Here is a 20,343-nt window from a genome sequence, read left to right on the forward strand (position 1 = left end):
GTCATTTAGGAGCTTAAAAATAACTTGATTTGACCTGAATTAACCAGTGTTCCAGATCGGCTTTCTGCATCAGAATCTCAGAAGCTTCTACATACTCAGCTAGAATGTACTGTATGGTTTTTTTAAAAATTGTGTTAGAAGAGCTCATCTTTGTTTCCATGATAGGCCTGAATCCACTGTCATTAATAAAAAGTCACCAAAGAGAATTCGCTCAGCACAGATAAGCAAGTGGGTAGAAGGGCCAGGCCAAGGAGTGACCCTCTCAGCAACAGGGAACCACTGAGGATTTGAAGAGGAGTGTCGCAAGTCCTATGCCTCATTTTACCACTATGACTTTCCACTTCTACTCTTCAGTGACTGCTCTTTTGAAAGATGGCACAATGACCTCCCAAGGGTCTCTCAGTGTCAATACCACGTCACTAGGAATTCCACAGACTATTTGGTGTAGTGGTCCTTAATGATAAAAACTAGTATCTTTGCCCTTACTGTAGCTGCCTCACAACCGTGTTGTTCTCAATGATAATTTTTCAAAGTCCAACTTGGTAACTGTTGGCAAAATCAAAGTATACTTGGTAAAGCAAGATTCTCAATTTTTTTTTTGACTTACAAATATTTTAACTCGCATACTTAAGTTGGCAAATCCTATTGCCAACTAAATTCACTAAATTAGTTACACTTAACTTTGTTAGCTTGCTGAATATCTGAAAAATGGAAAACAATTTTCCTGCTAAATACATGAGGTCAAGAACAAGAACTGCAATGATGTGGGTTATTTCCAGAAAAAAAAAATCAAAATAATCATATAAATGAAAGACTTAGTAGGAAGCTGGGTTGTTCCTTAAATAGAAGAAAAATGAGTAAGATGGTTACAGGCGAACTACCATATAAGCCAGTTAGTTTATCTCTGTGTAATGGTCATGGTTATAGCCCATAATCTCAGCCATTTCAAAATACTTAAGTCACAGCCCAACAAGGATGAATCCATGCAAACCTCTCAGTGATGCCATAACGGCGTGGCTGGTGTGCATTCACTGGTAATAAGTCAGAATCAGTCAGGTGGAAGGCTGTGGTGTAATGACTTAATGGAAGGAAGCCTGAAACAGGGTCATAATGACAATGTTGCTAATCTCATCTGCAGCTATTCGCTTAGGCTTTCTGAGCTTAATTTTCCTACCTATAAATTGCCAGACCTGATTATTTCCAATGACTGTTAAGAATCAAATTAGATAATGGACACGAAAGTGGCTGAAAGACTAAATCGTGCTCTGTAAAAATGTAAGGTGAGGAGAACCAACAATGGGGATAAACTGTGAACCAGGGAAACATCTTAAAATTATAGACTAAATTCACAACTTTTGTGCAAAAACCAGGAGTCCCAGGCATGTGGTGTTAGGCTTTGGGAGTAACACACTGGGCTTGCTCTTAATGCACCAGGGGAAAGAGAGGCTGGAGAAAGCTGTGTCATAGGTAGAGGGTCGTGACTACAAGCTGTCCAGGTTCTTGGCATTTTGAACAAAGAACTGGACAAAACGCCCAGCAAAGCAAAGAAAGAATAAAGCACAAAAGAACGAAGGCAGGGATTTACTGAAAACGAAAGTACACTCTGGGAGCGGACCCAAGCAGCGGCTCAATGGCCCAGATACAGATTCTTCTTGGGTCCAAACACCCACTAGAAGTTTCCCATTGGCCACTTCATGCTCACCTCATGTAACTGAAGTGGTAGCCCACAATCATTCTGATTGGTTACAGAAAGCAGCCAACCAGAGGCTTAAGTGAAGTTACAAATGTCCCACTCAAAGGAAAAAGCCACCAATCAGAGGCTAGGGTGAAGCTACAAAGTTATAGTTTAGCAAACCAAGACTCTGCTGGTGCTGACAGCGACCATTCCGACACTGGAATGAAGTTACAAAGTTGCAAATGAAGACTCCACCTGCACTCAGTATGATTTGTGGCAGACAGCCAATTTCCCATCCTGCAGACAGAAAAGGTCAAAGGGAGTAACCTCTGGTCCTTTTGTTACTTAAGTGGAGGGTTTTGGTTTTCCTTTCAATTGAGTTCTAGGAAGTTGGCATGAAACAGCCTTAGGTTCCCTGCCTCCAGACCCTATTCTCCTGCCTCAGTGGCAGCCTGAGTGAAAAGAGGAGACCAAAAGACCTACTCCAGGCCTACTGGCTTGGAATAAGGTCCAAAATTTCTCGGTACAGCATGTAAGACCCTCTACACCTGGTCCCAGTCACAATATGGGCCCATTTCTGTCTAGTCTCATCCCATGCTGAGTGACTCTAGACACTGTGCTGCCTCCCAAAGGTATTCTGCACATCCATGCTCCAGGGCCAGCTACCACCATGGTTTTCTGGCTGTGGTGGCCTCTCCCCAGAGCACCCCATCACTTCTCATCCACCTTTGTGCCACTGTCCCCAGGTATTATTTCTTCTGGTGCTTTGGTCCTTGATCAGTATGTACTACCTTCTAAATAGCTGTTTCTCCTTCCTCTTTCCTTTGCATTTATCTCTATTTCTAAAATAAGTCTTTTTAAAATTCAACTTTTGCTTTGCCAGATTGAAAGGTTTTTAAAAGGCAGAGGCCATTTCTTATCTTTGTAACACCAACCACTACAAGTATTATTCCTTTGACTTAATTTACATAAATGTTTATAGAGTGAATATAAACACGGCAATCTCAATACACTCCACTGGAAGACACTGAACAGTATGCTAAACCTAGGTTATTCTAAAGCAATCCCAATGTTCTCTAATCTAAAATCTGAGTATGTCGAAATCTTAATTCAGGACAAAGACAGGAAAAGCTGCTTCTCACAACCGAGTTTGCTACCAACGGAAAGCTAAGCAACTCTAGTACAGCATGAATATCCTTTACCCTGGTGGGGTGGGTAATTATTCCTAACCTCAGCTCCAGCCACTCCCCCAGCCCACTGTGCAAATCTAACTTTAATGATATCAAGACCATTTGTTCTCCAGCAGATCACGTTCTCCCTCATATCCTGTGCCTTTGGACCTGTTGTCCTGTTTGTATGGAGTGTCCTCCCAGAAAAATGCCTTTCATCCTCAAGTCTTAGCTCAAACTGAACTTTCCTCTTAAACATTCCCTGATTTCTTCAGGTGGACTTAGGAAGATCTTTCCAGAAGCACTCACTCCCAACCCCACCCTGGGAACCCACATCTCTATTTTATCCATTATCACACTTCACAGACTATTTGTTTAAAGGCCCCTCTTTTAACAAAGTGTCTCAAAGATAAGATTGGTTCTTATTGTTTTTGCATAGGCAGCTTGCAAACATTCAACAGATACTGAATGAACGAACCAGTGACGAATAAAGGCACCACCCAATCTACCAACATCAATTATCTACCAATAGCTACCCTACCCAAGCTGCATTCAGGATTAAGTGCTCACTAGTCGATATGCCTAGAAGAGGCAAACTCAGAGTGCAGCACCAACAGTTTTCACCTACCTGAGCAATATTCCCACAGAAACAATACTACCATCAATGTATAGGTTTGCAAGCTGGCCCATCAAGCCCTGTTCAATTTGAAAAATCTAAAATAGTTAAAGCTGTATTGAGGGAAATTACGATTTCTACTTATTCAGATTCTACATTAGGAAATGTTGGGATTACTTTAGAACTAACTTGGGCTTAGAGTATTGCTCTGTGTCTGCCAGCATAGTGCCATGACTAAAAACGAGAAGTATTTTAGTACAACTACTCCCTGTCTGTTTTGTAGACTCTCATGGTCTAAAAAAAAACCTAGCCGTCCCTTATAGGATAAACATCTTTGGAAAAACATGTTCCAATTCACTGTGGACTTCTGCATTGCTCACATTTAAAATCAGAGGTTTCCTTTAAACAGAATCTCCATTCTCTTTGCAGATTAGCCATGGCACTTCTCGCGTGTTGGCTGGGCTTTCCACCTCCCTCCCTCTTCTTTCTTTCACCTCCTCCACTCGTATGATCAGGAAAAATTAGTTTAATATTGGCCAAAATAAAACAATAATAAATAAATCTTCTAGGGGAAAAAATTACACTCCATTTACATTGCTCCAACCTCAGTGGGGGCCTCAACACTGCTGAGCCCTGCTCCTTTCTCTCCGGACCACCGAACTCGCTGAGACCTTAGCCACCACTTGCCTCAAACTTCACTGTTTTGCTCAAACTCCAACCTCAATGCCATCTGTTTTCACTTCCAAATAACACCCTTCTCTCATCCCTCACTTCACAGAGAAATGTACAGCAGCCGGACATGGGTTGTCTTACTCCATTTGGGCTGCTCTAACAAAATGCTATAAACTGGGTAGCTTACCAGTAACAGAAAATTGTATTTCTCACAGTTCTGGAGACCGGAAAGCCCATGATTATGGCACCAGTGGATCAGGCGTCTGGCAAGGGTCCACTTTTTGGTTCATGGATGGCACCTTCTCACTGTGTCCTCACATGGTAGAAGGGAATAGCTAGTTCTCTTTTATAAGGGCACTAATTCCATTCATGAAAGCTCCACCTCCATGAGCTAATCATCTTCCAAAGGCCCCACCTCCAAATGCCATCACCTAGGAGGTTAGGATGTCAACATATGGACTTGAAGGAGACACAAACATTCAGACCATAGCAGGCTCCCTCTCTAATTTTTAAATAAAGGACCTCACTGTCTGGCAGTCTGTCTCACAAACTCAGTATCTCAAGTTAAGCCTCATGGTCAGTTTATAAGGAAGATACATCACACCCAGCTGACAGATGGATGATGAGCAAACTGAGGATCAAAGGGATTAAATGATGTGTCCACAGTCCCATGACTACTAAGTGACAAACAGAACCTGGTTATCCTAACTCTCAGTTCACACTGCATGCACCACATCTGTTTCAGGATAGTCCCAATTTATCTTCTCATTCCCCCTTCATATGTCCCACAGTCTAGCCAAACTGGCCACATGAACCTACCCAAGCATTTTAACAAATAAACTAGCCTTTGCTTCTTAAAAAAAAAAAAAAAAAAAAAAATTGGGGTCTTTTTATGATTGTGGAATATTTGCTTATTCTGGGAGACTGAGGAGGAAGGATCCCTTGAACCCAAGAGCTCAAGTTTGCAGTGAGCTATGATTTTGCCAATGCACTCCAGCCTGGGTAACAGAATGAGATCCTGTTTCAAAAAAAAAAAAAAAAAAAAAAGAAAGAAAGAAAGAAAAGAAAAGAAAGTCATCCATAAAAAATAAAAAGAATGAACAATCTACAGTTATACACAATATGAATGAATCACACAACTTTGGGTGCCAGAAACCAAGACACCAAAGAGTACATGTTGTATGATTTCATTTATACGAGGAAAAAAAACAGTCAAAACTATGAGATGCCAATAGAAGTGAGGAACACAGGGCCTATGGAGATGCTGATAATGCTGTATTCTCGATCTGTCCACTTGATGCATGGATTTGTTCAGTGTATGAAAATTCAATAAACTGTATGTGCATGTGCATATATATGTACACACAGATACAACATACTTGAAGTCAAAAATCAATGTTAATATGTTAATATTTTGGTATGTCTTCATTCTGGTGCTGTTTTTTCCTTTTGGTATTACTGTTTTAAAAAATACAAAAATTCTTGTCACCTTGTACGTATAATTTTGTATTCTCTCATTTTTTCCTTATAAAAAAGTAAAGCATTTACCTAAAGTACTGTAAATTCTTCATAAATATTTTAATGGCTGTATAAAAATGCATCTGGAGTCTGTACCATAATTTACTTAACCAGTGCCCTGATATCAACCATTAGATGTTTCTAATGTTTATTATTATAAATACTGCTGGAGTAAATGCCCTTACTATTTTAGTTTTTTAGCCACTCTCTCCTCTTACTCAGCTTTGTATGTTTATATTACATATTATAGCTTATATAATATTTATGTACTTACTGTATCCTTAATGGTTGATAATAAACTTCCCCAAATCACAGGCCACTTCATTCTTCCTCATAACCTTATGTCAGTCTCCTGAATATGGTCAGGTACTTACTATTTGTTGAAGTATTTTCAGAAGCTGAGTAAAACTTCCATTCCCATTAATCTAGATTTCAGTATCACCTAAGTCATCCATGTAATATGCATGATTAAGTCAGTTATATTCCAAATTATTTGTTTGGTCTTCACACCTAGTGTTTACTGGCAGTTTGGCATGGTCCTGATTTAGGGTATAAATTCACTCACCGACTAGCTGTGCTGGGCCCAAGGATCCAGTGAGAATCAGTGAGAGTCAGACAAGTGCCTGCCATTAAAGAGCTTACAGTCAGTGGATAACTAAATATGGATCCTGCTTTCCAGGAGACCCAAAGTCTAGCAGGGAAAGCAATACTAAACCAATCTGGACTTCTCACTCTCGTGATTGAAATCACAAGTGCTCAGACGGGAACAAACACCAATTCCAGAGCCAAAATCTGAAAACTTCTCCTGAGTGCTTACCTTCATGTTTGTTAGTCTGTGAATGAATGTGTCTGCCGTATTTACAATAAATTTTGAAGTGTTTTACAAACATTACTAATGCGATCGTATCTGCCAATGCAAAAGCACAGTACATTTTTAAAGTGCTAATAAAAAGAGACACACATCATAACAGAAACAAAAAGAAAGCTCATTGGAAACAGCTGAGAGTGGGGAAAAAATATTTTTCTTCTTTTTTTTTTTTTTCATATGAAATGAAAACTAGGAAGATTCCTGGAGGGATGAAATACAAGCATTAATGACTGACCAGAACACAGAAGAGAGATCATCAGAAGTTTTTCCATTCTGAATGTGCAACAGGATGATCAGTGCCAAAGGTGGGAACTTGGCCCAATGTTAGTTCAGGAGGCCAGAAAATTGTTCCACAACAGAAAGGCTGTGCATAACCAAGGTTCCTTACAATTCAAGAGGTAAGGAGTGAACCTGGAGATCAAGGGCTACTGAGGGGCTCCCCAGAGCCCCACAAAAATCATTAAGAAAGCATGTGCTTGCAGAGATTTTTAATGCAGACAAAGCTGCTCCATTTTAGAAAAAAGATACTCTTAGAATATCCAGCAGCAAGGACATAATCAGTTATAAAGCTTAAGAGAACCAACTTGCATTCCTTGAACTGCATCAAGGACTACAAGCTTAAAGACCTCTTAGTCACCTGAAACTCGTGAGGAAATGAGCTTAAGAAGAGCCTCTCAGAAGCTTAGTTGTTTGAAGTAGAGGGCTTCTAAAATTACAGCAAAGGAATAAAAACTATGTATGCATATGATATAGAAAAAAGGCACGGTCACCTCCTAAGGGAGTGAGATCCTCCTTCAGGAGAAAGGGACAGCCAGGCTGGTTTTAGTGTTGTCAAGTGTTCTGGCAGGCAAAAAAGACAATGAACCATTTCTTCATGTCATCAAATAGCATGTTCAGATGTTTCAGCATCAATGCATGGGAAGTCTTATTAATTTAGTACTGCTGGCACCTGGTGCTCAGTGCCTGAGAACGGTCAAGGGATGGGAGGGCAGACAAGCAGTAAAGCAGGACAGCCACCTGGCCAGCCCAGGGTGTGAGACCAGAGCCAGATGTCTGAGGTCCTGTGTATCATAACAGAGTCTGAACTCAATCCTGTGGACACTGAGAGTTGGGCTTTTAGCAGGTCAGTGACCCAGTGAGATTTCTGCGTCCAAGAGCTCATCTGGCAACATGGAGGATGGGTTTCAGGCGGGGAGACCAGTTAAGAGGAAACAATCTAAATGAGAGATGATAAATTAGGGTAGTGAATGATGGAAGAGGGAGAAAATTTCCTCAGCTGTCCAGGAAGTAAAATCAGAACTAGATGAATTAGTCAAGGCGAGGTGGCACAGGAAAGACAATAGTAAGAGTAAGATGAATGATGGTCCCACAAATCCTGGCAGGAAATCAAGGAGGAAGTTAGGTGACACGCTGATCCCAAGAAACTGCCATAGTTCAGTGGGCAGGGGCCCGGAAATCAGGGCACAGAGCACTACAGGAGCACAGATTTGGACATTCGGCACCATAAAGGTTGGAGTAAAAACAATGAAGGCGGGTGATGAGTGAGATCACTCGTAACAGAGATTCTTACATTCTTAGGATGTGAACTCCTTTCAGAACTTGATGAAAAATTCTGCAACCTCTCACCAAAAAAAAAAAAAAAAAAAAAAAAAAGCGGGATGGTGTGGGAAGAAAGAGAATTTAAAAGCATATGAACATTTTGAAAAAATGAATCAGGGAGCTCATGGCCTTCCCTGCTGCCCACACGGGGACTACAGGTTAAGAAATCTTGAGGAGGCAGGTGAGCAAGGCGAGACAGGAGGTGACTGGGGGTCAGGGGAAATAAAGGTCTAAAGCAGCATTTCTCATCCAGGATGCCACTGGCACACTGCGAGGAAGTCTTCACCAGATAGGATGTTGAGTACCCCTGGCACAGCCCCAGGCCACTAAATACCAGATACACGCATATCTTCAGTCTGTGACAACCAAAACATGTCCCCACATATGCCAGAATGGCACCACCCCACTGGAGAACCCCTGTTCAAGAGGGAGCGGACAAGGCAGCAAAGAAAACTTGGAAAGTTCCAGGATGGAAAGAAAAGCAGATCCAATCCTCCAGCCACCCCTCCAAAATATACGCAGGATGTGACCCTTCTCACTTCCCCACCTCCACCATCAGCACCTCATCTAAGCCATCCCTTGCACGGATTGTTGCAATTATCTCCTAACTGGTCTTTCTACTTCTAGCCTTACTTCCCCTTAGCAAACACTTTCCATATAACAGCAGAGTGAGCCTTTTCAATTTTACCAATTCTATTTAACAAACACTTTTATAGTACTATCTGCCATGCTCTGTTCTTCACTAATATTAACTCATCTAATCCTTACAACACTATGAGACAGGTATCATTGCTATCTCCATTTTACCGATAAGGCACAGAGAAGTTATGGAACTAATCCATGATCCTACAGCCAGCACATAGAGGGTTGGGTTTTTACTGCAGAAGCCAGCTCCGGAGTCTGTGCTCCTGCCTGCTACCCAGGCTGCACTCCAGTTTATTCATTCCTCTATTCAAGACTCTCAACTGTCTTCTCACTCAGAGTCAAAACCAAGATCCTTGTCATAGCTAATAAGGTCCGAGTTATAGGGACCCCCACTACCTGCTCTGCCTCATCTCCAGCCCTTTGCTCCCTCCAGCCTTACCCGCCTGGTGGCTGGGATGTGCGCACGCGTGCAAGCACTGGCTCCAGGGCCTCTGCACTGTGCCCTCTATCCGGAGCGTTCTTCCTGCAGACAGCTAGAGAGCTGGCTCCTTCATTTCATTAAGGTCTCTACTCTAATGTGCTCATATTAGCAAGGGCTTCCTATCCATCCAATATCAAACAACACCTCTACTCCCACCCCTAGCATTTTAAATCCCCCCATCTTACTTTTTTCTCTAAAGCATTTATCATCACATAAAGTGAAAATACTTGTTTATTTATTATCTCTCTCCCCCTAGTAGATGGGCTTTGTGTGTTTTACTCTCTGCTATATCCTCATTCCTAGAAGGGAGTGCAGTTCGGCTTTGAATGAACAACTAAAATAATTAACAAAGAGCCAGGGTGTGGTGGCTTATGCCTGTAATCCCAGCACTTCGGGAGGCTGAGGCGGGTGGATTACCTGAGGTCAGGAGTTTAAGACCAGGCTGGCCAACATGGTAAAATCCCCATCTCTACTAAAAATACAAAAATTAGCTGGGCGTGCCTCAGCTACTCAGGAGGCTGAGGCAGGAGAATTGCTTGAGCCGGAGGCAGAGGTTGCAGTGAGCCGAGATCGTGCCACTGCACTCCAACCTGGCCGATAGAGCAAGACTGATTCAAAATAAATAAATAAATAATAATGAACAAAGTAAGAGTGATGCCAAGGAAGCAACGTTTCAAGATGAAAGGAGATAGCCCAACAGTGTAAACATGCTGCAAACAACTTCAGTTATATTACGGCTGAAAAGTTTCCACTGGTTTAGGCAATTAAGATATGGATGCCTGTGGCATGAAATGTTTCTAAGTAATAGAACCTGGCTGGGGAGTGAGTTAGCAGGTGAAGTAGTAGCAGCAATAAGCACAGACAACCCCTGTAAAAGCTAGCTGAGAAAGGAGACAGCTAGAAGCAGCACCAGGATCAATGGACTTGACATATTGTTTCCAGGCCCAGGGCAAGAAGTCAAGGAAAGGCGAGACTGAATTTGGGAGAGAGAACGGATTACTGATAGAGAAGGGCCTGGAAGACAGCGGGCTACAGGGTGTGCATGGTGAGGAGCTCTTCTCCTACCCTTGCATGACTTAAACAGATGGGGTTGTCTCTAACTCCAGTTATCTTCAGAGCTACTGGCCTGGATAGACTGAAGAGGGCCAGTGCCTGTCCTCGCCAGACAGCAGAGGTCTGTCCTGCCTCCCAGTTCAAACAAAATGATTATTTAGAATTCATGGAGTTGGGTAAGGGGAAGGCACGAACTCTCCACTGAGGTACTTAATATCCATTTGTTTCTGTATGTGGATATACATAAACATCTCCTTTATTTCAAAACAACCCAGAGTGAAGAATCAGTGGCCCCATTTAGATATTACAAACTTGAGGCTTGGTAAGGCTCACAACTTCTTCAAGGCTACACCTGTGTAGCCAGGCTTTGACTTAAGTGGGCACTCTTTCCAAATCATGCCGTTACTCAATAGAATGCAATAGGGGAAGAAACACATAATCAAGACTAGAAAAATTAAAATTAAGCAAATGATCTAGGTTGGGAGGTTTTCAAAGAAAGAAAAGTAATATAATTATCAATAGGAAAGATTGAAAAAAGTGTATTTGAGATCAGTCAAAAGGGGCAAGGTATGTATGTACCATTATCATCAGATTTTATTATTGTAACAGAGAGCAAATAACAAAAAAAGAAAGGGAAAGAGGGAGAAGGAATGTCTGAGTAGGAAAGCCTTCCACAAAGGCTATTGTAAGGAAACTAGAAATGTGATTAAACGTGACAAAAACACATTATCAAGTACTGGCTTGGAGATAGTTACTTTTCCTTTAATTGGTTATCCAGCTGTGATACAATATCAATACTGTGTGATACCATGTGTATATCAACTGATACAATAAAAAAGGATGTAACAGACAACTGATTTTTGACAAGGGTGCAAAGGCAATTCAGTAGAGAAAGAATAGTCTTTTCAACAGTGTTGGAACAACTGAATTTTCATATGTAGGAAATTAACTTCCATCCATAACTCACGCCATATAAGAAACACAAAATGCATCACAGATCTAAATCTAAAACATAAAACTTCTAGAAGAAAATATAGGAGAAAATCTTTATGACCTTAGGCTAGGCAAAGATTTCTTAAATACCACATCAAAAGCCCAATCTATAAAAAACAAATTTATAAGTTGAACCTCATCAAAATTAAAACCTTCCGCTTTTCAAAAGTCACTGTTAAGAAAAAGATGAAACACAAATGGAGAAATTCTTTGCAAAGCATATATTTGATCAAACACTTGTATTCAAAATATATAAGAATTCTCAAAATTTAACAATAAGAAAACAACCCAATAAAAACACCAGCAAAAGACTAGGACACTTCACCAAAGAAGATACAAATATAGCACAAAAAAACACATAAAGATACTTAACATCGATAGTCGTTAGAGAAATGGAAATTAAAACCACAATGATGGCTGGACACATGGCTCATGCCTGTGATGTCAACACTGGGGAGGCTGAGGCGGGAAGACTGCTTGAGGCCAGGAGTTCAAGACTAGCCTGGGCAACATAGCAAGACCTCATCTCTACAAAATAAAATATTTTAAAAAACAGCTGGGCATGGTGGCACATGCCTGTGGTCCTAGCTACTTGGCAGCTATGACTGTACTACTGTACTCCAGCCTGGGCAACAGAGCAAGACTGTAAAAATTCACAACAAAATACCACAAATGACTAAAAAAGACCAACTATGCCAAGTGTTGACAAGGATGCAAAGGAAACAGCATGTTTACCTGCTGGTGGTAAGAATATAAAACGGTACAATCACTTGGGAAAACAGTTTGACAGTTTCTTAAAAAGCTAAGCATACACCTACCATATGATCCAGTCATTCCACTCCTGGGTACTTATCCAAGATAAATGAAAGTATAAGTCTATACAATACTTGTATGCAAGTATTCATAACAGCTTTATTTGTAATAGCCAAAAATTAGCAACAATTCTAATGTTCATCAAAAGGTAGATAAATGAGTTGTTGTATACTCACACAATGAAATACTACTCAGCAATGAAAAGGAATAAACTACTACTACATACATCAATATGAATGAATCTCCAAATAATTATTCTGAGTTTAAGAAACCTCAACAACAACAACAAAAAAGTACATTACTGCATAATTCCATTAATCTAAAATTCTAGAAAATTTGAACTACTCTATAGTGACAGAAAGCAGACCAGTGGTTTAGAGGAAAGGGGAGAATGGAAGGAAAAGAAATTACAAAGGAGAATGAGAAAATTTGGGTTGGGCGTGGTGGCTCTTGCCTGTAATCCCAGTACTTTGCGAGGCTAAGGTGGGCGGATCATTTGAGGTCAAGAGATAAGCCTGGCCAATGTGGCAAAACCCAGTCTCTACTAAAAATACAAAACTCAGCCAGCCATGGTGGCACAAGCCTGTAGCCCCAGCTACTTGGGAAGGTGAGGCAGAACTGCCTGAACCTAGGAGGCAGTGGTTGAGTGAGCCAAGATCATGCCTCTATACTCTAGCCTGAGCAATAGAGCAAGACCCTGTCTCAAAAAAAAAAAAAGAAAAGAAATTTGGGAGAGTGATGTGGGAATGATTTCATGTGTATACATAGATCAAATCTTGTAAAATTGTAGTTAGGTACGTGCAGTTTATTGTGTGTCAATGATACCTCAACAAAGCTGTTTAAGGCTGGGCGTGGTGGCTCATGCCTGTAATCCCAGCACTTTGGGAGGCCGAGGCAGTTGTATCATGAGGTCAAGAGATCGAGACCATCCTGGCTAACATGGTGAAACCCCATCTCTACTAAAACTATAAAAAATTAGCCAGTTGTGCTGGCAGGCGCCTGCAGTCCCAGCTACTCTAGAGGCTGAGGCAGGAGAATGGCATGAACCCGGGAGGCAGAGCTTGCAGTGAGCCAAGATGTGCCACTGGACTCCAGCCTGGGAGACAGAGTGAGACTCTGTCTCAAAAAATCAATCAATCAATCAATAAAATAAAGCTGTTTTAAAAAAGAAATATAAGGGAAGGAAGTCATTATACACTAAAAAAGAAAAAATATAGCACAAATAAACTACTATAAAATATTCTGACATTTAACATATTAGAACTTTCTGTAGAAATGAACAAAATTTACCTTCAACATTACAAAACATCCCTATTTCTCACTGGTATGTCTACAGTAGAGTTTCATAGATTATAAATCCATTCAAATATTTTAAGCAAAAATAAGGGTAAAACCTTACTTTCTGCCCAATATCTATCCATTAAAGAGAACCCCAATTTCTTTTAAACATACATACTTGTATCTGGAAGAATAATTTGGTCTTAAGCAATTTTCCAATAGTAAAATTACTATAAGGATAAACATGATTTAGCACTCACGAGCCAATGATAGCTAACAACAGTGACAAAATATAACACCAGTAACAAAATATATTACCTACATAAAACCTGGTGGCAAACTATCACAGCTCTTCTCTTGTTATAACCTGCATTTACATCTGATTTATTTTCAAAACAAAGAGTAAAACATATGTTAATGAGTAAGAAAATATGTTTCTACATACATAAAATTTGGACAGCCCTACAGTTCACTGTAATATCTTGTGATATATCTGAATGTGATTTAAAAAAAAAAAGCTTGCTAAGAATAGCCTTCTACATCCTATAGCAAGTCTGTGAAATAAATGGGTAATAAATATTATTGGTGTTAAAAAGCTCCAGGCAAGTTTTTCAAGGTCACCCAAGTAACCAGTGGACATACATACATGATGGAAAAAAAAATAACAAGGGTTCCCAACCATAACTTTCCTCTCCTCCACAGTGGCAGCTACTCATGATGCGAATGTCCTGCGGGCACAGAGGCCCTGCACAAGGCAAATCACCTGGTGTACCCCTCTCAGGGCTTGCTCTCAACATTTTTAAAATCACGTCTAAATAAGCACCAAGGTAAGGGTCTGGCTTGCAGGGACATCTCTCTCTTCTCATGCCTTCCTGATTAGAAAATCAGGCGTGGGGAAATGTAGGAACAAAAGGAACAATTTTCTTTTGTGAAGCAAATGTACGGAAAGATAGCCTAAGCTTCACTTTTCCAATTCTGACCAGATAAACTACTCACTCCTCCTCTAATAGAGCACCCAACAAGGGCTCAAAGATGCTGCTTTCATGCTCCTTGCTCTCCCAACCCAAGAGCACCCGGGCTTGGGAAACCTCAGGGTCCAGACCACTCAAATGATCACAGTTTGGGAACCCCCGAGGTGGACTGCAGAGGAGTATGTTCTGAAGGACTTGAATCAGCTCCAAAGTGCCCCCGCACACTCAGTGATCTATAAGATACAAAACTAGAGAGAACTAGAACTACACTCTAAGGGTGTGAGGAAATAATTTTTAAGGAATACTAAGGTCCTAAAAAACAAGTCAAGAGAAAAATGCAGAACTATGCAAGAAGTAGAGATTATAAACATCAATAACAGACATAAGTACTTCAGAGTTAGAGGACATCAAGCTAATATTTCGTAAAGAGCAACCACATGACAAAAATACTCAAAGCTGTAAGCCTTTCTCGGAGTTGGAAGGTCATGAGACTTTTTTTTTGGCTAAAATAAGGAATGCTTTAATGACAGAGAAGAAAAGAACTTCCAGACTTCTAGGTGGCTCCCACTTTAAAAAATAAAAACAAAAAACGAAACAAAAAGAACTCCTCCTCTCTCTTAAGTGTATGGTCCAGTGATGTCTAGTTACCATGCAAGTCACATCAACAGCTGGACAGCACTGAGCATCCTTAGAACTCTTAACTCTAGTGTTTTTCCACTAAAGTTTTCCCAACCTTCCTTTGATGTCTGGCACCACCAGCCAACAGCAGCTGACTAACGTGTTATCACGTGACGCTGTGTAAAATAGTAAGGCACAGTAAGATTTTTTTTCCTTTCAGTAAGCCTCTGCTGATTAAAAAAAAAAAAAAAAAGGATAATTATTTTAATGACATATTTAGAAAAAGGATTATGTACAACAGAAAGTCACAAGGGTAACACTAATTAAAAGGTGTCTCAATTTATTACCATGAATCTTTCACAGAGCCTACATGCATTTCTACCTGATATTTGCAAAGGTCACTTCATACTACACATATAGCCAGGCAAAGAAGGAATACAGAAAACTGTGGGTCTGGCTTTTCTATAATGAAAAACAAATTTAACAGTGATAAAGAAGTCAATCAAGATACAAATACAGAAGCCAGGCATGGTGGCACACACCTGTAGTCCCAGCTACTCAGGAGGCTGAGGCAGGAGGATCACTTGAGGCCAGGAGTTAAAGACCAACTGGGCAACATAGTAAGACTCCATTTCAAAAAAGAGATAAAGATACAAACTTATATTACGATCTTACTCATTATATCAACGTATTTATTGAGCACCTACTACATACACCAGGCACTGGTGAATAAACCAGGTATTATTAACTTCATATTAACCTCAAGGGCAAGAGGACGACCCTAAGTGATTAAACAATAAGTAAATTGTGGTAAATATTCAGAAGGAAAAGTGATTATGTTATGAGGGAGAAAATAAAGGACCTCTAATTTGCATGATGATAAGGGTGGCCTTGTCAGAGAAGATCTTTATGAGAAAGGATATTTGAGCTAGCACCCAAGGATAAGAAGTTACTCAAGGAGCTGATCCTAAATAGACCAACAGCATGAGCCACAGCCCTGAGGCTAACCTGCTGGAGAACTGGCCAAGATGACAGCAAGAGATCCAAGTGGAGGTAGGGACCAAATCATGCAGGACCCTGAAGTAATGTCAAGGATTTGGTATCTTATCCCAAAAATAAATAAATGTGTTTCCTGAGAATCTTGACAACTTTAAGATGGCAAATGACTATTTTCTTTTTTTTTCTTTTTCAGGCTGCTGGTAGGAAAACAGACTGGAAGGGGTGCAGGGTGTGTGCAGGAGGCACCTCACCAAGGAAAGATAGTGCAATACAGTGGCTTGCATTAGGATGGTGGAATAGTGGGGACTGAAAATCAGACCGGTTTGAAAGGGATTTTTGCAATAAAAATGGACAGCAGGACTTTATGATGGACTGGTTTGCTAGGGCTAATAGAAGAAAAGAGAGAGTGGAGCGAGCTACTCCTTGGATGGATGAGATGAAAAATGGAGGAGGAACAGTTTGAAAGTTTGAGTGACCAAGAGCTCAATTCTGAAGGAGTTTGAGATGTTGCCATTTATTGGCTGAAATGTGCCAGGCACATCTAATATATATTAGATGTTCTACTCACCATAGCATCCCTTTCAGTAGTAGTATCCCCATTTTCCAGATACCCAACTGTAGATCACAGAGGCTGAAGTGGCATGGCCAAGCTCACTCACCTCGGGAGTGACAAAGTCACACGTGCAACCCAAGTCTGGCTGGCAGTGGGGTAAACATTCTTTCCACTATACAGAATACTTGGAAACTCTCTCTATACTTGGAATTTTTAGGTCTATTTAGGGTTGGAGCAAGTTAGCACCAAAGAAGAGTAAATAAACGTTATATTATTTTTTAATCCAAATCTTTAATTTATGATGCATGTATTTCTATCCAACTCCCATTCCCACTCCACTTTTACCTGCAAAGAGTTTTGTTATGTTTTGAACACTAGCATGATATCTAAGATCTTAATGTTTTATAATAAAGGAGCAAAGCCATTATGCCAGGAATTACCCATAAGAAAAAGGCAACAATATTCTGCAACAAACAATATTTTTACTTTCAAGTCATTATATACATCAACATAAAACAAGTAATAAATGAGTCAGAAACCCTGAAGAACTAATCATTTCTCAAAATACAAGGCAGTCAGGTCAAAAACTGACGTAAGTCACCATGTACAGAAGCCCACAAGAGCCAAACACTGAAGATTCAGGTTAAAAGGTTGCAACTTTAAAAAATAAATAAAAGGCAAAACAAATTATACAACTATGTCGAATTTTAAATCTGTAATTCCCAAATATCTGAACCAAATGCCAAATTCAGGAAACACGCATCCTATAAACAACTTCAACACTCTCTGTTCTTTGCAATTGCTTTTTCCTGAAGCATACTGACACTTCTGCAAAGTGAAGTGCCTTTCCTGCCTGCACAGCCCCATGATTTGCTCCCTCTCAGGGCCCTCTAATGCACCCCTAAGCTACTAAAGCCCAGAAATAAGGTTTGATCAACAAACCTAGAAAGAACTCTATGCATTACTGCCCATTGTGCCCATCACAGAAAGTACCACCTGGAGACTCTTGAGGAAAAAATGAGGAAGGGGGAGATTTTTGAAAGGTTTTATCATCTGTATTACAAATTATACTTTGTTGTATTTGGTCCCTGAATAGAATCATCATCAAACATATGTTCAGTCTTCTTCAAGTGGGGGATGGTCATGTGTAATTTTATGGTTTGGGGAGAGTGCCTCATGGAGATAAAAAAAATTAAAAGTACCATTAGTATGCCCGCTAAAAAATAAAACTCACACAAACCACTTCCCCAAATGATAGTGCTGTCTCCTGCGTCCTGATTTTTGCTTCTACCCTGCACCTCTCCCTGCAGAGAACTGGCTGGCATTCACTACCGCCTCACTCAGGCAAAGGACAGTATGTCGAAAACCCATTAAGAAAGCTTCTCATTTTCTGTTCCTTCATAACATGATGGCAACTCCTGACAACTCCAAGATGAAAGGCAAAAAAGAAAATAAAAACTACCTGGGGCCCCCTACCAGAATGAGTGGTTAATCTAACGGAGAGAAAAGCAGAGATGCACACATATTTAAAAATGCTTCCTGGGGACAAAGCAGGTCTAATGAATTGCTGAGCCACAATCTACTGGAAAATCCATAAATGTTCGTCCCTGCTGTCACAGGGCTAGAGGAATTTTTTTTTTTTTTTAATGCAATGCTTTAATGCTAACCTGACAGGGTTAACCTGACAGGTTTAAGTCATCTATGAAACGTGATTTGCATTCATTTCGCTTCTAACTCCCTAAAGATCAGGACCCGCAATTATATATCCTACGTTGCACTACTCAAGATGCCATTTGATGCTGGGAAAGTAGTGGTTTAGCAACACCAGGCGGCTCTATGATGCTAAAATAACAATCAACACTGGATTCCGAACCCAAGCACTTATCTTTTAAAACCCATTGCCGCACCAGGACCCATATTCAAAGCTCGCGTCCCTTCAGGTTGAATCTTCCTGCTTTGTGCGATTTACCCTCTCAAACTTTCTAGTTTGCAAGACAGAATTACTTTGAACGTCCCCTCTCCTGGACTCCCCTCCCCAAAGGGACTGGCGGCAAAAGAGAATAGAATGCAGATGGTTAACAGTTCAAATGAAATTTAAAAACCTATAAACCAATTTTTAGAGGAGAAAATACGCGTTCACCAAACCGCCACCCGGCAAGCGAGCATCCGATATCCATCCGAAGGAAAAAATATTTTAAAAACCAGACATAAAATTCCCTTCGCAAGAAAAGTGGCCTCTAAACTCCCTTGCCAAGGACACTGGGAGGAAGCAGAAAAGCAAAGCCAAGCTCGTACTTTTCAGTCCACGGCTTGTGTGCAGCGGGGAGAGGCGCAAAGGGTGACACACCAGGAAAGGTGAACGCAGAGGGAGCGGGAGCCTGCGGCGGGGCAGGGTGGGGGCGCAACGGACGAGGGACCCAAGGTGCGGAGAGAGGGGCAACCCGGGCGGAGGGCAGCTCCGAGGCTGCAGGCAGGACGGGCGGGGTCCCCGGCGCAGTCCGGATCGCCGCCGCAGAGCAAAGTTAATACTTACTCAGTTTCGCAACTGCGCCGCCCCCGCAGGCCGGCCGGGGCGCTGGGGACGCGGCGGCACCCGGAGCTCCGCGGCCGCCCAGCGCCTGTCCCCGCGCCGCACTCCCCGGCACTCCCTGCGCCGCGCGCCCCGCGCCCCGCACCCCGCACCGGCGAAAGGCCCCGGCGCCCCCTCTCCGCGCACCTCCCGGCCCGCGCTAGGTAAGTGTGGACGCCACTGGCGGGGGTGCCGCGGTGCGCGAGCGCTTGGCCAGGGGCAGAGACGCCGCGGGAGCCGCCCCCAGTGCCACCGCCGCCGCGGTCGGGAAGGGCGAGGCTCGGCGAGGCTGGGCGAGGAGCTGGGCGGCAGACGCTGAGCGGGGCGCGGCGCGGAGCGCCGGACGAACGCGGGCGTAGAAGCCGCCGGCCCGCTCGCTCCAGCGGCTGGTGCCTCTAGGCTGGGGGCCGAGCTGGGGGCCGTGCCTGGCCGGGCGGCCGGGCGGCTCCGCCCCTTCGCCGGGCCGCGGCTGAGCGCGCGAGAGGAGCGGCGCGGGGGCGCCCCCCTCAGCCGGGCGGTTGGGTTTCAGCCGCCGCTCCCCCGCGCCCCGCCCGCGCCTGGCCCGCTCGCCGGCGCCGGGAGAGACCTCGTAACGGAACTGGGACGCCAGCGCTGCATTGTGGGAGCTTTTAAAGCGGCGGGGAGCGCTGCGCGACCCTCGGGCCCACCGGGCCACGCTCGCCCGGTCCAAGACGCAGCCCCGCCGTCGCCTGGCCCGCGACGCACCGAGGCCTGAGGACCCGAAAGCCGGGCGCGGGGAGATGACCGGTGGCTCGTGACTCCCACGGGTAAAATCTTCCATCGCCTGGGGCTGAGACTTGTCAAACTGCCCTCTACGGTCACCCGGAAAGTAGGAGGCTTTTTCCGCAGAGGGAAGAATATTTAAGAGAGTCCTTCCATCCCCCCTCCAAGGACCTTGGTTTAAATTGCTTTTCATCTGCAGTGGCTGTGATTCAGCGTACCTCGGGCAGCAGGCAATGACAGAGGCAGGAGGGGGGGGAGGAAGAAAAAAGAAAGAAGGAAAGAAAGAAAAAACAGCAAATGAATCAAACGGACGTGAGTAACAAAAGTTTAGAAAGAGCTGGGCTTGGATTCAGAAAAACGCCTCATGCCCCCGCCCCGCTGCACTCCCAACCCCTTTAAAAATAGCAGGTATTCAAGGAAGGAAACGGGTGCTTTCATACGGAAATACAGATGTGTATGTTGTTTTGAGTATTCTACTAATTTTTGTGTGTGACATGCAATTACTCAAG

The 20,343-nt window shown here is 42.6% G+C and overlaps 1 protein-coding gene across 2 annotated transcripts in view; it reads right to left on the reverse strand.

Annotated features, from left to right (window-relative positions):
• RASSF8 (Ras association domain family member 8) overlaps positions 1 to 19,212 on the reverse strand; it is a 122,470-nt gene extending 103,258 nt beyond the window's left edge. For both annotated transcript variants that reach the window (XM_033222630.1, XM_033222628.1), the window contains exon 1: positions 19,055 to 19,212. The gene's annotated coding sequence lies outside the window, so the exon portion shown is untranslated. The remainder of the gene's footprint in view (positions 1 to 19,054) is intronic.
• Positions 19,213 to 20,343: the final 1,131 nt, after the last annotated feature.

This window comes from Trachypithecus francoisi, unplaced genomic scaffold (genome assembly GCF_009764315.1).
Source record: "Trachypithecus francoisi isolate TF-2019V2 unplaced genomic scaffold, Tfra_2.0 Lachesis_group11, whole genome shotgun sequence".
Lineage (NCBI taxonomy): Eukaryota > Metazoa > Chordata > Mammalia > Primates > Cercopithecidae > Trachypithecus > Trachypithecus francoisi.